Source organism: Triticum aestivum, chromosome 1B, assembly GCF_018294505.1.
Source record: "Triticum aestivum cultivar Chinese Spring chromosome 1B, IWGSC CS RefSeq v2.1, whole genome shotgun sequence".
NCBI lineage: Eukaryota > Viridiplantae > Streptophyta > Magnoliopsida > Poales > Poaceae > Triticum > Triticum aestivum.
The window spans coordinates 163,226,811-163,244,052 of NC_057795.1; the positions used below are offsets into that span (position 1 = coordinate 163,226,811).

The 17,242-nt window shown below is 40.5% G+C and overlaps 1 long non-coding RNA gene across 1 annotated transcript; it reads right to left on the reverse strand.

Moving 5' to 3' along the window:
- Nucleotides 1–10,095: 10,095 nt before the first annotated feature.
- LOC123113652 (uncharacterized) lies at nt 10,096–13,276 on the reverse strand. Its single transcript, XR_006456113.1, has 2 exons — nt 11,680–13,276; nt 10,096–11,581 (listed from the first exon to the last, which is right to left on the reverse strand). It is a non-coding gene; the product is annotated as an uncharacterized lncRNA (long non-coding RNA).
- Between the last annotated feature and the right edge of the window lie 3,966 nt (nt 13,277–17,242).

Here is a 17,242-nt window from a genome sequence, read left to right on the forward strand (position 1 = left end):
GGAGCAGAACTGCAGATGTGCCTACGTTTATGCTACCGTGTGGCGCCAGCCTACAACGGGTTCATGTATTTTTAAGAAGTTGGCGAATTTAAAAAATATTCTTGAAGTTAGAAAAATATTCGTGAATTTGAAAAGTTCATAAATTTAAAAACAGTTAGTGAATTTTATAAAGTTCATGAATTTGAATAAGTTCCTGAGTTTGAAGAAGAAGAAAAAAGATCAAAAAAAAAGAAAACTGAGTAAAACCGAAAAAAAGGAAAACAAAAAACAAAAAACGAGCGAAGGAAGCTTCTGGAATGTTCCCAAAACCAATTCAAAATGGACCAAATTCCCCCTGTTATATGGGCCGTTCCCTTAAAAAAATGCACCGATCCCCCCTGTGCGCGTTCTATCGATAACGAACTAACTGGTGCGTGAAGCATCAAATAGAATTTTCAGGGATTCTACGCCTTGCCCATAGCGAGACACAAGGACTGCTTGAGCGAGCTTCTGTTGGCCCAGTAGCCGATTTCTTTGGTTCATCCATTCATCGTTGTTGCAGAATCACTAAGTGCAAAAGTTTGAAAGGCAATAACGGTGGTTCTGCTGGTTCCTCCATTACTGATAGAGATGTGGCTTCGTGGATCATTGACAACATTTGGGCAACTCCTCTCTCATTGTCCAGGGGATCATTGATGTAGCTACACTCGAGGCGATGACATATAGACAAGCATTGGCTCTTGCACAGGACTTGATGATTTAAAATTATAATCGCCTCCGACTCAAAGGAGGTGGTGAACGTCATTTAGTGAGGAACTAGTAGTAGTTATGCTTGTATCATTATCGAGATAAAGCAGCGAGATAGTTTAGTTAATTGTAAGTTTACTCTTGAAGGTCGCGCTGCAAACACTGAAGCAGATAGGTTAGCTAAGTTTTCAAACACTCTTGATCAGGGGCGACACCTTTGGTTGATCCTTTCCTATGATCCATTTTGTATACCACTCCATGTGGACTATGATCAATAAAGCTTAGCTATACCCGTAAAAAAAGTCCATCCATCGTTGTTTCATTCATTTCTTCGTTATCTTCGTATGTTTTCTTTTGTTTTTCGCTCTTTTTCTCTTACTCATTTTTCATTTTATGAACTCCTGTTTACATTTTGAGATATTCTACATGCATATATTTAATAATTTAATTCACCAAAATGTTTCAAAAATGTTCACAAGTTTCAGTTTTTTTTGATACAATTTAAAAATATTTACCTAATTTAAAAGAATATATTCACGCGATTTTTCAAAAATAGATGACATATTATTGAAATGAATGTTCACTACATTTAAAAAATGTTCATGCATTTAAAAAATTGTTCGTGACATTTCAAAATAATATCATAAAATGTAATGAACATATTTGCATATCTTTTAAAAATATTAAATATTTTTTTAAAATTTACTTAACATTATCAAAAAATATATTCAAACATGTATCCGACAAAATGTTTAATGTGTATCAAAATAATGTTCCCCGTGTATTAAAAAATGTTAAGCGTGTATTAAAAAAGCTGATATATTTTGACTGAAAGGAAAATATAAAATAATGTTTGAAAATGTATTTGAAAACTTATCCAACATGTATTTATAAAATGTTCAACATGTATAAAAAATGATCGACGCGTATATAGAAAATGAAAAATGTGTAGTGTAAAATGTAAGGATGCATTTGAAATAAAAAGGAAAAGGAATAAGATAGAAAAATTAAAATGAAAAAGCCTGGACAAAACAGATACAAAAAACATGTAGAAACAAAAAAACGTGGAGAAGCTTTTAAAACCTGTCCAAACCAGTCCATTGTAGCTTCCCATGATCACTACTACAAAGATAGGAAAACTACTTTCACGCAAAGGAAACACCAAATTGCATTTTAAATGTTCTATCAAGCTGTCCCTTGTGGCTAGTGAAGCTTGTCCATCCTGGTAAAGCTTGCGAATACATTCCATGTATTGATCCTTGTCACCTTGTGGCTGCAAAGTATTATGTTGCAAGTTTGCCGTATCGAATGAAATGTACAAAGTAGGGTGACAACATTACACTCAACTCTTGCCTGTGAGTGGATGGACGCCACAAGACTAGAATATTATCTCTGTTGCATGATTGTATTGTAAACTAACCCATGAGCTAAGCAAGTGTGTATTGTAAAGCACTGGATCTATGATGTAATACTATAACATGTGATGTATTCTTGGTATTTCATCGTCGATTGTGTGTGTCATTCAGGGGCTGACACAGAAAGCGCAGAGTTCGGGGCCCCTATCAGGGACCGGTAGTGACACCCCGGCCGTGTGGAATCGTCATCACCTGGACCATTCGAGCTAGATGGAGCATCAAAGTAAAATACTACGACAACAAGGTGGAAGAAGAAGGACGCCGCCCCAGGGAAGGTCTTGAGGCTCCTGCTCTCATCGAGGAAGCTAGTTGAATATCCATGCAGTATGTAATAAAACGAAGTATTGCATCAAGTAAAGCGATAATATATGATCTTTATCTCCAGCTTATCACCGAGACAATTAGTCAACTACCGTTTTTATCCTTAATGGCAATAACACACTTACGAGATCGTCTCCCTTATTATCACCTTGGTACTGTCTTCTCAAGGTTAAACCCAACTAACACACACAACTCCCTCTTATAGATCATTCATCTAAACTGGCCAATGATTAAACTAATAGATCGAAGAGCATACATCTATATATCATGCAAACAAAACCATAATATATCCATATACAACCTGGTCATAATGTAACAATCCATCACACCGCATAAAAAAATACCGAATATTACTCAGATTGATCACAATAATGTTATGTAGCTCATGTGATCTTTGTACTAAGAAACGGGGGGGAGAGAAGATACCACATTGCTACTGTTATGACCCCATAGTCCAAGGAAGAACTACTCATAATTCTTTGATATTTTGAATGCCAAGATCATCTCTTTCTTGAACCCTATATTTAGTGTTCATTTCTTATGCATCACGTCTATCCTTTGTGTGAGAGAGATCCAATTGATTCTTGAGAGTTACTTGATTCGAGATCTTTCGAGGAGTTCATCTAATTGACTTTGCATTGCTTGTTACTCTTGGAGGGGTTGAGAGCCTTCTCAACCACATATTGCGAAGGAATTAGGGGTTTTATACATGTCCTAGTGATCGCTTCTTGTGCAGGATCAACCCTGAGTGAGGCTTGTGAAGGAAATATGCCCTAGAGACAATAATGAAGTTGTTATTTTATATTTCCTTATTCATGATAAAGGTTAATTATTCATGCTAGAATTGTATTGATCGAAAATTTAAATACATGTGTGAATACATAAACAAATACTGTGTCCCTAGTAAGCCTCTATTAGACTAGCTCATTGATCAAAGATGGTTAAAGTTTCCTAACCATGGACATGTGTTGTCATTTGGTAACGGGATCACATCATTAGGAGAATGATGTGATGGACAAGACCCATCCGTTAGCTTAGCATAATGAATGTTCAGTTTATTGCTATTGCTTTCATCATGTCAAATACATATTTCTCCGACTATGAGATTATGCAACTCTAGATACCGAAGGAATATCTTGTGTGCTATCAAACATCACAATGTAACTGGGTGATCATAAAGATTCTCTATAGGTATCTCCAAAGGTGTTTGTTGAGTTGGCATAGGTCGAGATTAGGATTTGTCACTCTGGGTATCAGAGAGGTATCTCTGGGTCCTCTCGGTAATACACATCATAAGCTCGCAAGCAAATGACTAAGGAATTAGTTATGAGGTGATGTATTACAGAATGAGTAAAGAGACTTGCCGGTAACGAGATTGAACTAGGTACGAAGATACCGACGACCGAACCTCGGGCAAGTAACATACTGATGGACAAAGGGAATTACATATGTTGTCATTACGGTTCGACCGATGAAGATCTTCGTAGAATATGTAGGAGACAATATGGGCATCTAGGTTCCGCTATTGGTTATTGACCGGAGAGGTGTCTCGGTCATGTCTACATAGTTCTCAAACCTGTAGGGTCCGCACATACGCGTAACGTTCATTGACGATATAGTGTTATATGAGTTATATGATTTGGTGACCGAATGTTGTTTGGAGTCCCAGATGAGATCACGGACATGACGAGGAGTCTCAAAATGGTCGAGAGGTAAAGATCGATATATAGGACGATGGTATTTGGACACCGAAAGTGTTTCGGGACGTACCGGGAAGGAATCGGGTCACCGGAAGGCCCCCCTGGCAAGTTATGGGCTTAATGGACCAAAGGAAGGGACAAACCAGCCCACTAGGGGGCTGGTGTGCCCCTCCACTTGGTTGGCCAGCCCTAGGGAAGGAAAAAGGGGAGGGCTAGTCCCTCCCGCCTTTCCCTCTCATGGGAGAAAGGAAAGGGGGGGGGGCACCCTCCCCTGCCTTTGAAGGAAATATGCCCTAGAGTCAATAATAAAGTTGTTATTTTATATTTCCGTATTCATGATAAATGTTTTGTTCATGCTAGAATTGTATTAACCGGAAACTTGATACATGTGTGAATACATAGACAAACAATGTGTCCCTAGTATGCCTCTACTAGACTAGCTCGTTGATCAAAGATGGTTAAGTTTCCTGGCCATGGACATGAGTTTTCATTTGATAACAAGATCACATCATTAGTGGAATGGTGTGATGGACAAGACCCAGCCGTTAGCTTAGCATAATGATCGTTCAGTTTTATTGCTACTGCTTTCTTTGTGTCAAATATATATTCCTCCGACTATGAGATTATGCAACTCCCGGACACCGGAGGAATGCCTTGCGTGCTATCAAACATCACAACGTAACTGGGTGATTATAAAGATGCTCTACAGGTATCTTCGAAGGTGTTTGTTGGGTTGGCATAGATCGAGATTAGGATTTGTCACTCCGAGTATCGGAGAGTTCGTAGAATATGTGGGAACCAATATGAGCATCCAGGTTCCGCTATTGGTTATTGACCGGAGAGGTGTTTCGGTCATGTCTACATAGTTCTCGAACCCGTAGGGTCCGCACGCTTAACGTTTGATGACGATTGGTATTATATGAGTTATGTGTTTTGGTGACCGAAGGTAGTTTGGAGTCCCGGATGAGATCAAGGGCATGACGAGGAGTCTTGAAATGGTCGAGAGGTAAAGATTGATATATTGGAAGGTTATGTTCGAACACCGGATTGGTTTCGGAAAGGTTCAGACATTTTTTCAGAGTACCGGGAGGTTACCGGAACCCCCTAAGGGATTATTGGGCCTACATGGGCCATAGGAGAGAGGGGAGGCAGCCCACAAGGGGTGGCTGCGCCCCCTCTCATAGGGAGTCCGGATTGGACTAGGGGAGGGGCGCGTGATACGTCCATTTTGCATCATGTTTTCCTACTGATATTTATGTTGTTTTATTGTATAATAATGCTTTTTGGAGTAATTCTAATGCCTTTTCTCTCATAATATGCAAGGCAGGCACCAAGGGGGAGAATTCTGGCAGCTGGAAATCTGGACCTGAAAAAGCTACGTCAAGCTACCTACTATGCACAACTCCAAATGAGCTGAAACTCCCTGAGGATTTTTTATGGAATATTTAATAAATATTGGAGCAAATAAGTACCAGAGGGGGGCCACCAGGTGGGCACAACCCACCTAGGCGTGCCAGGAGGCCCAGGCGCGCCCTAGTGGGTGCTGCCCTCCTCGCCCCACCTCCGGTGACCATCTTCTGGTATATAATTCATTTTGACCTAGAAAAAAAATCAGAGGAGGACTTTCGGGACGAATCGCCGCCGCCTCGAGGTGGAACTTGGGTAGGAGCACTTTTGCCCTCCGGCGAAGCGATTTCGCCGGGGGAACTTCCCTCCAGGAGGGGGAAATCATCGTCAGCATCATCACCAACAACTCTCCCATCTTGGGGAGGGCTATCTTCATCAACATCTTCACAGCACCAACTCCTCTCAAACCCTAGTTCATCTCTTGTGTTCAATCTTTGTACCAAAACTATAGATTGGTGCTTGTGGGTGACTAGTAGTGTTGTTTACATCTTGTAGTTGATTACTATATGGTTTATTTGGTGGAAGATTATATGTTCAGATCCATTATGGTATTTAATACCCCTCTGATCTTGAGCATGTTTATCATTTGTGAGTAGTTACTTTCATTCTTGAGGTCATGAGAGAAATCATGTTGCAAGTAATCATGTGAACTTGATATGTGTTCTATATTTTGATGATATGTATGTTGTCATTCTCTTAGTGGTGTCATGTGAACGTCGACTACATAACACTTCACCATATTTGGGCCTAAGGGAATGCATTGTGGAGTAGTTATTAAATAGTGGGTTGCGAGAGTGAAAAAAGTTTAAACCCCAATTTATGTGTTATTCCGTAAGGGATCGATTGGATCCATAAGTTTAATGTTATGGTTAGAATTTATTCTTAATACTTTTCTCGTAGTTGCGGATGCTTGCGAGAGGGTTAATCATAAGTAGGAGGTTTGTTCAAGTAAGAACAATACCTAAGCACTGGTCCACCCACATATCAAATTATCAAAGTACCGAACACGAATTAAGCCAACATGATGAAAGTGACTAGATGAAATTCCCATGTACCCTCATGAACGCTTTGCTTATCATAAGAAACCGTTTTGCCCTGTCCTTTGCCTCAAAAGGATTGGGCTACCTTGCTGCACTTTTGTTACTACTATCACTAGTTGACCCGTTGCGCCAAATGGCGCATAGACCCACTAAAGCCATGTTATCGATGAAAGTAGTTTCATTTTGCAAGAACCTATTGTAGTACATAGCTCATGTGTTAAACCATGTTATATTGAAAATATGGTTATCATGATGCGAAATCCGAATTTGAAAAAAAAATGTCATATTCGTTTAACATGTACTAACCAGCTAAGGAAGCATTGTTTTAGTTGAAAATATGGTTATCATGATTAGATATCTGAGTGTCAAAAAAGCATATCGAAAATAAAATTCATGGTTTAGTTGGTTTAGTTGTGAGGAAGCACATATGGTAACAAATTTAACCCCTCTTAACAAAAAAAAGAATGGAGGTTTGTTGTCTACAATAAGATGTATAAGAACTTTGCCCCTTGCGTCAAATGGCGCAAGGTCTCATTTCAAACAGAGAGTTATTTGACAATAAATGCTTGACAAATTGGCAATAATAAGGATCATTTTAATAATGAAAATTGAAAAAACCATAGCTTCAAACTATGTAATAGAGTTTTCAAAATGTGGGCATTCTCTCTATATAATTTTGCTATGTAAGCTGGAACTTAGGGATCCATGTCACGTTTTGTCCTTGATACGTTGTTGGTAACTCTCCCCTCCCACTCTGGATCCATAGCATTTTGTCCTTCACAGCCCCTTTATAGGTTAGATGCACTGTAATTCCTTTATTTTTTAAAGAAGCTGAACAAACAATGCCTTGCACAACATTTGTCATCTCTTTAGTGATGGATCCACTCTATAGCCATCTCTTCTCTTTTGAAGGGAACTGGACAAACAATGCCCAGCGCCATGTTTATAACATGTTGTTCTACTGTAATAGAAGTGCAGACATGAAATGAGGAATCAATTGAAGAAACAAGGACATATTGGTCTGCTGCAATGGAAGGGCAAACTTGAAATGAAAGGGCAAACCAAGATTGACAAGTACCACACCAGGAACAAAAGTCTATAACATAGATGGAAGTGACAATAAATAAGAAGTTTTTCAAGATTTACAATGAACAACCTGATTTGGCTTCTTGCCCTAAAATAGAAACAATCCGCAGCACTAAAATACACTCTCTAATGGGAAGTAGAACTGATAATGCTCACCTAACATGTACAAAACTGAGATCAGCCATGTAATTACTGCCTGCTAGATTAGTATTTTAGTTATCCTCGTCCAGCAAAGAGGAGTCCATGTTTGCAAGTACTATCACTTCATTCATATTTCCCTGCAAAACAGAGTCAGGTGCAACACTTCGCCGTGCTCTGTAGCGAGAAAAATGGTCCGCCGCACCCTGTAGCGAGAGGAAAACGCTTCGACTTGAGGCACTTCGGGAGGGCATTCCATGTAATATCCAGCAACTCCCGCTTCTCGTTTTCCAGGAGCTGGGCGAGCGTCGCTTCTATTTTTTGCACTGCAGGCCGAGCGGATTCCGGGAGCAGGCTTCTGGAAGCTGCGGCGTTCGGCCAGCTCCTCGCCCGCTTCCGGAGAAGCGCGGAGCCAGAGCACTTCCGAACGGGCCCTTATACACCATTGTCTAATAGTATCCGTTAATGGTAAATGAAGTAATGAACTAATGAGCACACAAATTCTTGAATCAACCTCCACAACATCATCTGCAGAAAACATTACTGGTAAATCAATTCAGTTTACGTGCAACTAATAAAATTTTCCAGGGAAATGTTGTAGTGATATCATGGTGGCACAAGCATAGAAGTTGTTACAGAGTGGAAAGAACAGTCTAGATTTTAAGTACTGAATTTGTCCGGCCTAGCATTGCAGAAAGCTAAAGTTTATTAAGAGCATTATCTCCCAACACACAGAAGGAACCCAAAAGCTGCAAACAGTGATACGCCTAAAAACTTACAACATATTATTAGCTGAAATGATCAAGATGTTGTGTGATATGTGACAGACTACTCACTGTATGTTATACATGAGGAGGTTTGTGAGCAAATTGACACACAGTTAAATGAGTCATAGGACTGTACCAAATAGAGCATTCACTCCTTCAAAATGTATTCAATAAACTGAAAGAGAAATGCATCATGTTACAGGTGTAGCCAAGTACAGTTGAAAGTGAACTTGATATAGCTTTGTAAAGTTGAAAGTATAAAACTTCACACAAGGTAAAGCAAGTCAAATCAGAGGGGAAAGGAGGGCAGCAACATGCACCTAGAGCAAGAGGGGGCACAATCTCGTGTTGTGGATTTTTGAAGTAGAGAACACTTTTATATCAACTAAAATAGGTTCAGGAGATGAACAATCAGATAGAGCAGCTCAAATGCATTAATAACTTCCCTTTGGCCTTGCAGACAACACTGCAAGAAGAGGCTTCGTAACTCGACCACATCATCTATACAAAGGGCAAAAAGAAAAGGAAAGCGAATTGTGTGTACGCATACACTAGAAGACACTGCAGAGCAGTTCCTAATGCTTCTCTGGGTATTATAGCCATTGGTTAATCCGTGAGCAGGAGAACAAAGAAAAACAAAGTGCAGATCTTAGTGTCTAAGGAATTTCATCAAGCAAGTAAAGATCTAAAGATGAAGTGGTTCTGGATTTGGGTTGGGAAATTGTCCGAGTAATTATGACCAGGCTGCACCAATAAGTCGTTGGCAACATGTAAATTATCCAGTCAATAGAAATGGCGCACCTTCGTAAATAACCTGCCCTATTTAAATAAATAAATTTGTAATTTGTTATTAATCCAGGACAAAGTGAAATGGCAAGGTCTTTAGAAACATCCAGCTGATAGTCTCAAATTGGAGGCTTGAATTAAAAAAGGATATTCAACTACTCCAACACAAGATCAAAGACAAGAATTCCACCTTGTTCAAGCAGGCTATCGGATAAATTTTTAAATGATTCTCATGTTGCCCAAAACTGAAATTGGATAAGGGCTCTGCCCCATTAGCTTAGATCTTTTTTTCTTTTGTTTCTATTTTCTCCTTTCCCTTTATAACATACTGTTTTTAAATGAAAATATACCATAGAACTATTGTTATACGGTTTGCAGTTCAAATAAAGTGAGATTACCTAAAGGGCTATGTCCATCTTCTTCAATCCTATTCACACTGAGAGAAAATAACAGAAAACTCACAAACATGACAAAAATAGATCTTCTCCAGTCCTATTCATATGGTTCATATGTACCAATGCATGGTTTTTGTATATAAATAGAAAATTTGAAGGCACATGTTCCAGTTTTCTTTATTTACTGGAACACCATAGAGATCACATGCCTATAGTTTGCTGTGCAAGATTCTGCAAATTAATAGCTAGAGCGACATTTCACTACAACAATCAGTGGATAATGTGTTTGACTAAAGTAGTACTATTATAGTGTCTATTGTATCTCAAGAATTAACTGGATGTTTGTACAACAAATACTACTCATGAGCGTAAATTTTGCTCTAATTCTTAACCAACTTATCAAAGATTATTCTAAAAAACCGAAGCGACAAATCTTGTTATTGTACATATAAAATAGCTTAAGTCCAAAGACTACATCAGGCAGTGGCGTCTTTGGCATGCCATTGTCCAATGAAAGCGACATTTCCATCGGTTCTACTAACTCGTCACCAACTTCCTAAAGATTATTCCAAAACCCCAAAACGAAGAGTTCTTTTACTGGAAATATGAGATAATTGAAGGAAATACAAATATAGACTATCCTAGGTGGCAAAGTGTTTGGCATGCCGTCATGTAATGCCAGATGGCGCAAACCATTTATTTTAACTGGCTTATTTGCATATCAAGGCGTTTTATGTACAACTATAGGTTTTATATACCATTTAGTAGCACCGGGCACAACATACTTTAAATGCAGCAATGGCCGATCAACAGCAGGAACAAACCACACAGATATATGTTATTTCCTTGATCACAATAGCTAAACTTCACATCACGTGCAAGAGAACCATTAAATAATGGGTCCAGAAATCAAACGGGTGTACGGCCTAAAGAAAGAAAAATATGCATGTAACTTTGCACAAGATATTGAATGAAACATACGATATCATCAACCTACACATACGACTATGTATGGATTAACAAAACTAACCATTGTATGTCTGAGTGAAAAACCAAAACTGAATAAACAATGTATTTTTTTTACATAGCTACTATCAGGCTACAAACTACAATGCACAAATAGTCAAAGCTAATGTACGTGCATTAGGTATTGAACAAGCGGAAAAATAATTAGTGACATGCATACAAAAAATTGGTCAGTAAAGATTAGATGAAAATGAAAAAGAAATAAAGAAAAATAGGAATCAACCTCGACACCTTGGGATTTGGATAATGTGGATATTTAGTCTCATCAGACAGTAAACCAATTCCAACTAATTTCCTTTTTGACATAAATATTGGTGAAGATCGTCGCGCTAATTAGAAATCAAAGTTGTTAAATGATGAGATAAAGTTCAGCAATGTCTTCAAAGTTCCCATGAGCATCATCAGTATTCACTACTAACTGAAACAACAATGTATGAAACAAAAAGACATTTTCTCTCACCTAAAACAAATTTGCTAATGTAGCAATAACATATATGCAACAACCACTCGGCATGCATTGCTCAGAGCTGGCAACACTAACAAATAAGACATTGAGACATACATGTGCCAAGCTTCCACCCCCTGCTGCTAGCAACAATAACGTCATTGTACGCGCTGGGGATTCCTTTCTTCACCGAAGGAAGTATGCCACTACCATCACCAAAAAACCAAGGACCTACACCTTTTTCCTCCCTTGTACACGTCACCCAACCTCGTCCCATTTGCCGACCTCCTTGATCTGCACCTCTACCATGGACGTAACTCCCCTTATACCTGATGATGAGCGAATGTTAGAAGACGATGGGTGCATAGAGGAGACAAGGACAAGGGTTGACGACATATATCAAGCAGAACCAAATAAGCAAGCTCACATTGACAAAGCAAATAATTCTTTTCACCATACTCGTCCTGTAGCTTTGTCCTACTATCTTCTTTCCTGAACATATGCAGAACGTCAACACAAATCACGATATCAAAATACATGACCATCAAGCATGAATTCCTTATCAACCCGTAATCCCCACAAACCAATCCGAACACTGACCCGTAAATTTCCATCACAAACACTCAGTAGCCCCAATTTGAGGGACAAAGAAATAAAAAGGGAAAAGGCGTGACCTTATTAGGACTATAAAACAAATGATCTCCTTTGAATTCTAAAGCGAAATGCAAACTTATTGTGTCAGCTACACCTAGCTAGCTAGCGCCTTGCTGCAGCAGTACCAGTCGCCGTAGCTTCCTCCGCTGCGAGCCGTTGATGCACCCTGCTGATAACTTGATATACTCCTCTGCAACCACATAAATTAATATGTCCTTGGAAATTTGAAAAACAATTTACCACTCAAAAAACTTTGCAAGTAGAAACATAACATTATATTCAAAAGTACATTTGGTATGCCATGTTGAAATACCAAGCTCATAATTCAAAAAAGTATTTTCTAACAAATGAAGATGCATCTTTAAAAGTTTCTGAAAATGGAATTGGCAGGAAAAAATGCATTTGCATCTCCATGTTTTTCTCTAACAAATGAAGAGGCATCTCTGAAAGCTGCTGAAAAAGGAATTGGTAGGAGAAAATGGCACTTGAATCTCCATGGTTTTCCTCGAAGACAGGTCAGTCTGCACCCTAGCAACACAAATTCAGATCTACTATTGTTGTCGCGGGATCATTTGGCCCCATTTCATCTCCACCCCCTCCTAGTTGTGCGGATAACATCGGATTCGGACAACTCATAATTTAGCCAAAATAAACATGTTGATTGTGACCACAAGATTCACAGCAGATCAAAGTACATCTAAGAAAAATTTAAAAAAATCTCTCAAGATCAACATAAGAGAGTCCATCTTTTTTGAAAGTAAAATATGTAATATGCTAAATAGTAAAGCAGAATACATATTTTATAGAAGGCATATAGAGAGAAGAGGGAGGGGGTAGGCAAAGCTCACCTTGTCACCGGCATCCTCTCCCCCTTCCTTCGAAAGGACCACCTCAGCGGGCCCCTACTGTCCAGCAGCCACCGTCGCTGCCATTCCCCCTACTGCTGAGAGCTCTCGGTGAGGTGGACTGGGCCGTGTCGATGGATGAGGGAGGGGAACGGTGGCATGGGAGAGAGAGAGAGAGAGAGAGAGAGAGAGAGAGAGAGGAAGAGGAGGGACTGGCAGCGCCACTGTAGCCTTAGCCGCTGAGGCTCCGGTGCGGTGCCCGGAGGAATGCTTGGCGGCCGTTCCTCGCCTGTGGACCACCTCGTACAACCGCTGTCACCAACCCCGTGCTCTGCCGCCGCCATTTTTACTCCTCGTATGGGGTGCAGATCCGGGGAGGAGGAAGGAAGCAGAAGAGGATGGAGGAGAGGGTGGGATGCGGTGGCAGACGAGGGAGGAGGAGGAGGAGGAGGAGCAGGGAGGGATGTGGTTGCTATGGATTGGGGGCTAGGTCACCCACGATGTCTGAGACGCGCGGCACATGAGGACAGGTTGATTCGCACCCGTGAATGGTTCACCCAGCCAATAGAAAGGCTGGACGAGTCCACCAGTCATGGGCGTTGAAAAATAACATCGCAGTGAAAACCAGAGTAAACACTGGAGGCTCAGATCGGGCGGCTGAGACACATCTGTTGACCAAACGACCTCCATCCAACGATTAACGAAGCTCCAAATTGGGGGAGCATCCTGGTAGCGAGTTGGCTAGTCTCTTTATTGGTTTATATTACTTGCTCGTTACAAATTATCTTGCTATCAAACTACTCTGCTACTTACAATTTTAGCACTTGCAGACAATACCTTGCTGAAAACCACTTGTCATTTCCTTCTGCTTCTCGTTGGGTTCGACACTCTTACTTATCGAAAAGGCTACAATTGACCCCATATACTTGTGAGTCATCAAGGCTATTTTCTGGCGCCGTTGCCGGGGAGTGAAGCACTCTTGGTAAGTGGAAATTGGTAAGGAAACATTATCACTACATGTTGAAATTTATTGTCACTTCCTACTATGGAAAACAATCCTTTGAGGGGTTTGTTCGGGGTATCTTCACCTCGACCGGAACCACAATTAGTTGCCCCTCAACCCACTGCACATACTGAAAATGTTGAATATGAAATTCCTTCGGGTATGTTAGCACAATTGCTAGCTAATCCTTATGCAGGAGATGGAACCGAACATCCTGATATGCAGTTGATATATGTGGATGAAATTGGTGGATTGTTTAAGCTTGCAGGTTTGCCCGAAGATGAAGCTAAGAAGAAGTTTTCCCTTTGTCTTTGAAGGGAAAAGCATTGACATGGTATAGGATATGCCATGATATTGGACCTTGGAACTGGAACCGTTTGAAATTGGAATTTCATCAAAAAAATTATCCTATGCATCTAGTTCATCGTGACCGGATTATATATATTTGCCTTGTGAAGGAGAAAGTATCGCTCTAGCTTGGAGTGGAGTCCTAGTAGGACTCCTCCCCCCTTGGCGCGCCCCTTGTGACCGGCCTCCTCTCATCCTCCTTTATATACGGGGGCGGGGGCACCCTAAAGCACATCAATTGTTTAGCCATGTGCGGTGCCCCCCTCCACCGTTTACTCCTCTGGTCATATCGTTGTAGTGCTTAGGCGAAGCCCTGCACGGATCACTTCACCAACACCGTCATCACGCCGTTGTGTTGACTGAACTCATCGACTCCATCGACACTCTACTGGATCAAGAGTTCGAGGGACATCATCGAGCTGAACTTGTGCATAACTCAGAGGTGTCATGCGTTTGGTACTTGATCGGTTGATTCGAGAAGACATTTGACTACATCAACCGCGTTAAGTTAACGCTTCCGCTTTTGGTCTATGAGGGTACGTGGACACACTCTCCCCTCTCATTGCTATGCATCTCCTAGATAGATCTTGCGTGAGTGTAGGAATTTTTTTGAAATTGCATGCTACGTTCCCAATAGTGGCATCCGAGCTAGGTCTATGGGTAGATGATATGCACAAGTAGAATACAAAGAGTTGTGGGCGATGATCGTCATACTGCTTACCACCAATGTCTTGTTGGATGAAGTGGCCCACGCCAACCTTACATGACCGTGTTCATGAGACCGGTTCCACCGACAAATATGCAACTAGTTTTGCATAAAGATGGCTGGTGGGTGTTTGTTTCTCTAACTTTAGTTTAATCGAATTTGACTGCGGCCAGTCCTTGTGAAGGTTAAAACAACAAACTTGATAAATCACCGTTGTGGTTTTTCTGCCGTAGGTATGTACGGTTCATGCTAGAAGCCCGTAGCAGCCACATAAAACTTGCAACAAACAAAGTAGAGGACGTCTAACTTGTTTTTGCAGGGCATGTTGTGATGTGATATGATCAAGACATGATGTGATATAAATATTATTGTATGAGATGATCATGTTTTGTAGAAGTTATCGGCAACTGGCAGGAGCAATATGGTTGCCGCATTATTGTATGAAATACAAGCGCTATGTAATTGCTTTACTTTATCACTAAGCGGTAGTGATTGTCGTAGAAACAACGGTTGGCGAGACGACCACGACGCTACTGTGGAGATCAAGGTGTCAAGCCGGTGATGATGGAGATCATGATGTTGCTTCGGTGATGGAGATCATGAGCACAAGATGATGATGGCCATATCATGTCACATATTTTGATTGCATGTGATGTTTATCTTTTATGCATCTTATTTTGCTTAGTACGGCGGTAGCATTATAAGATGATCCCTTACTAAATTCAAGGTATAAGTGTTCTCCCCGAGTATGCACCGTTGTGAAAGTTCTTTGTGCTGAGACACCACGTGATGATCGGGTGTGATAGGCTCTACGTTCAAATACAAGGGGTGCAAGCCAGATTTGCACACGCAGAATACTCGGGTTAAACTTGACGAGCCTAGCATATACAGATATGGCCTCGGAACACTGGAGACCGAAAGGTCAAACGTGAATCATATAGTAGATATGATCAACATAGTGATGTACACCATTGAAGACTACTCCATCTCACGTGATGATCGGACATGGTTTAGTTGATTTGGATCACGTATCATTTAGATGAATAGAGGGATGTCTATCTAAGTGGGAGTTCTTAAGTAATATGATTAATTGAACTTAATTTATTGTGAACTTAGTCCTGATAGTTTTTTGCATATCTATGTTGTAGATCAATGGCTTGTGCTACCGTTCCTTTGAATTTTAATGCATTCCTAGAGAAAGCTAAGTTGAAAGATGATGGCAGCAACTACACGGACTGTGTTTGTAACTTGGGGACTATCCTCATTGCTGCATAGAAGAATTATGCCCTTGATGCACTGCTCGGTGCAAGGCCTGCTGTAGGAGCAGAAGCTGATGTTGTGAACGCCTGGCAAGCTCGATCTGATGACTACTCGTTACTTCAGTGTGCCATGCTTTACGGCTTAGAATTGGGACTTCAAAGATGTTTTGAACGTCATGGACCATATGAGATGTTCCAGGAGTTGAAGTTTTTCAAGCAAATGCCCGAGTTGAGCGATATGAAGTCTCCAACAAGTTCTATAGCTGCAAGATGGAGCAGAACATTTTTGTTAGTGAGCACATACGCAGAATGTCTAGGTACCATAATCACTTGACTCAGCTGGGAGTTAATCTTCCAGATGATTGTGTCATTGACAGAGTTCTTCAATCACTGCCACCAAGCTACAAAGGCTTCCTGATAAACTACAATATGCAAGGGATGGAAAAGACTATTCCCGAAATCTTCGTGATGCTAAAAACCGCGGAGGTAGAAATTAGGAAGGAGCATCAAGTGTTGATGGTTAACAATATTACTAGTTTCAAGAAAAGGCAAAGGTAAAAAGAAGGGGAACTTCAAAAAGACTGACAAGCAAGTTGTCACTCCCGGGAAGAAACCCAAGTTTGGACCCAAGCCTGAAACTGAGTGCTTCTACTACAAAAGGACTGGCCACTGGAAACGGAACTGCCCCAAGTATTTGGCGGATAAGAAGGATGGCAAGGTGAACAAAGGTATATTTGATATACATGGTATTGATGTGTGCCTTACTAATTCTCGTAGTAGTGCCTGGGTATTTGATACCGGTTCGGTCGCTCATATTTGTAACTCGAAGCAGGGAGTACGGATTAAATGAAGATTGGCTAAGGACAAGGTGACGATGCGCGTCGGAAATGGTTCCAGGGTTGATGTGATCGCCGTCTACACACTACCTCTACATCTACCTTCAGGATTAATTTTAGACCTGAATAATTGTTATTTGGTGCCAGCGTTGAGCATGAACATTATATCTGGATCTTGTTTAGTGCGAGATGGTTATTTATTTAAATCAAAGAATAATGGTTGTTCTATTTATATGAGTAATATCTTTTATGGTCATGCACCCTTGAAGAGTGGTCTATTTCTGTTGAATCTTGATCGTGATGATACACATATTCATAATATTGATGCCAAAAGAAGCA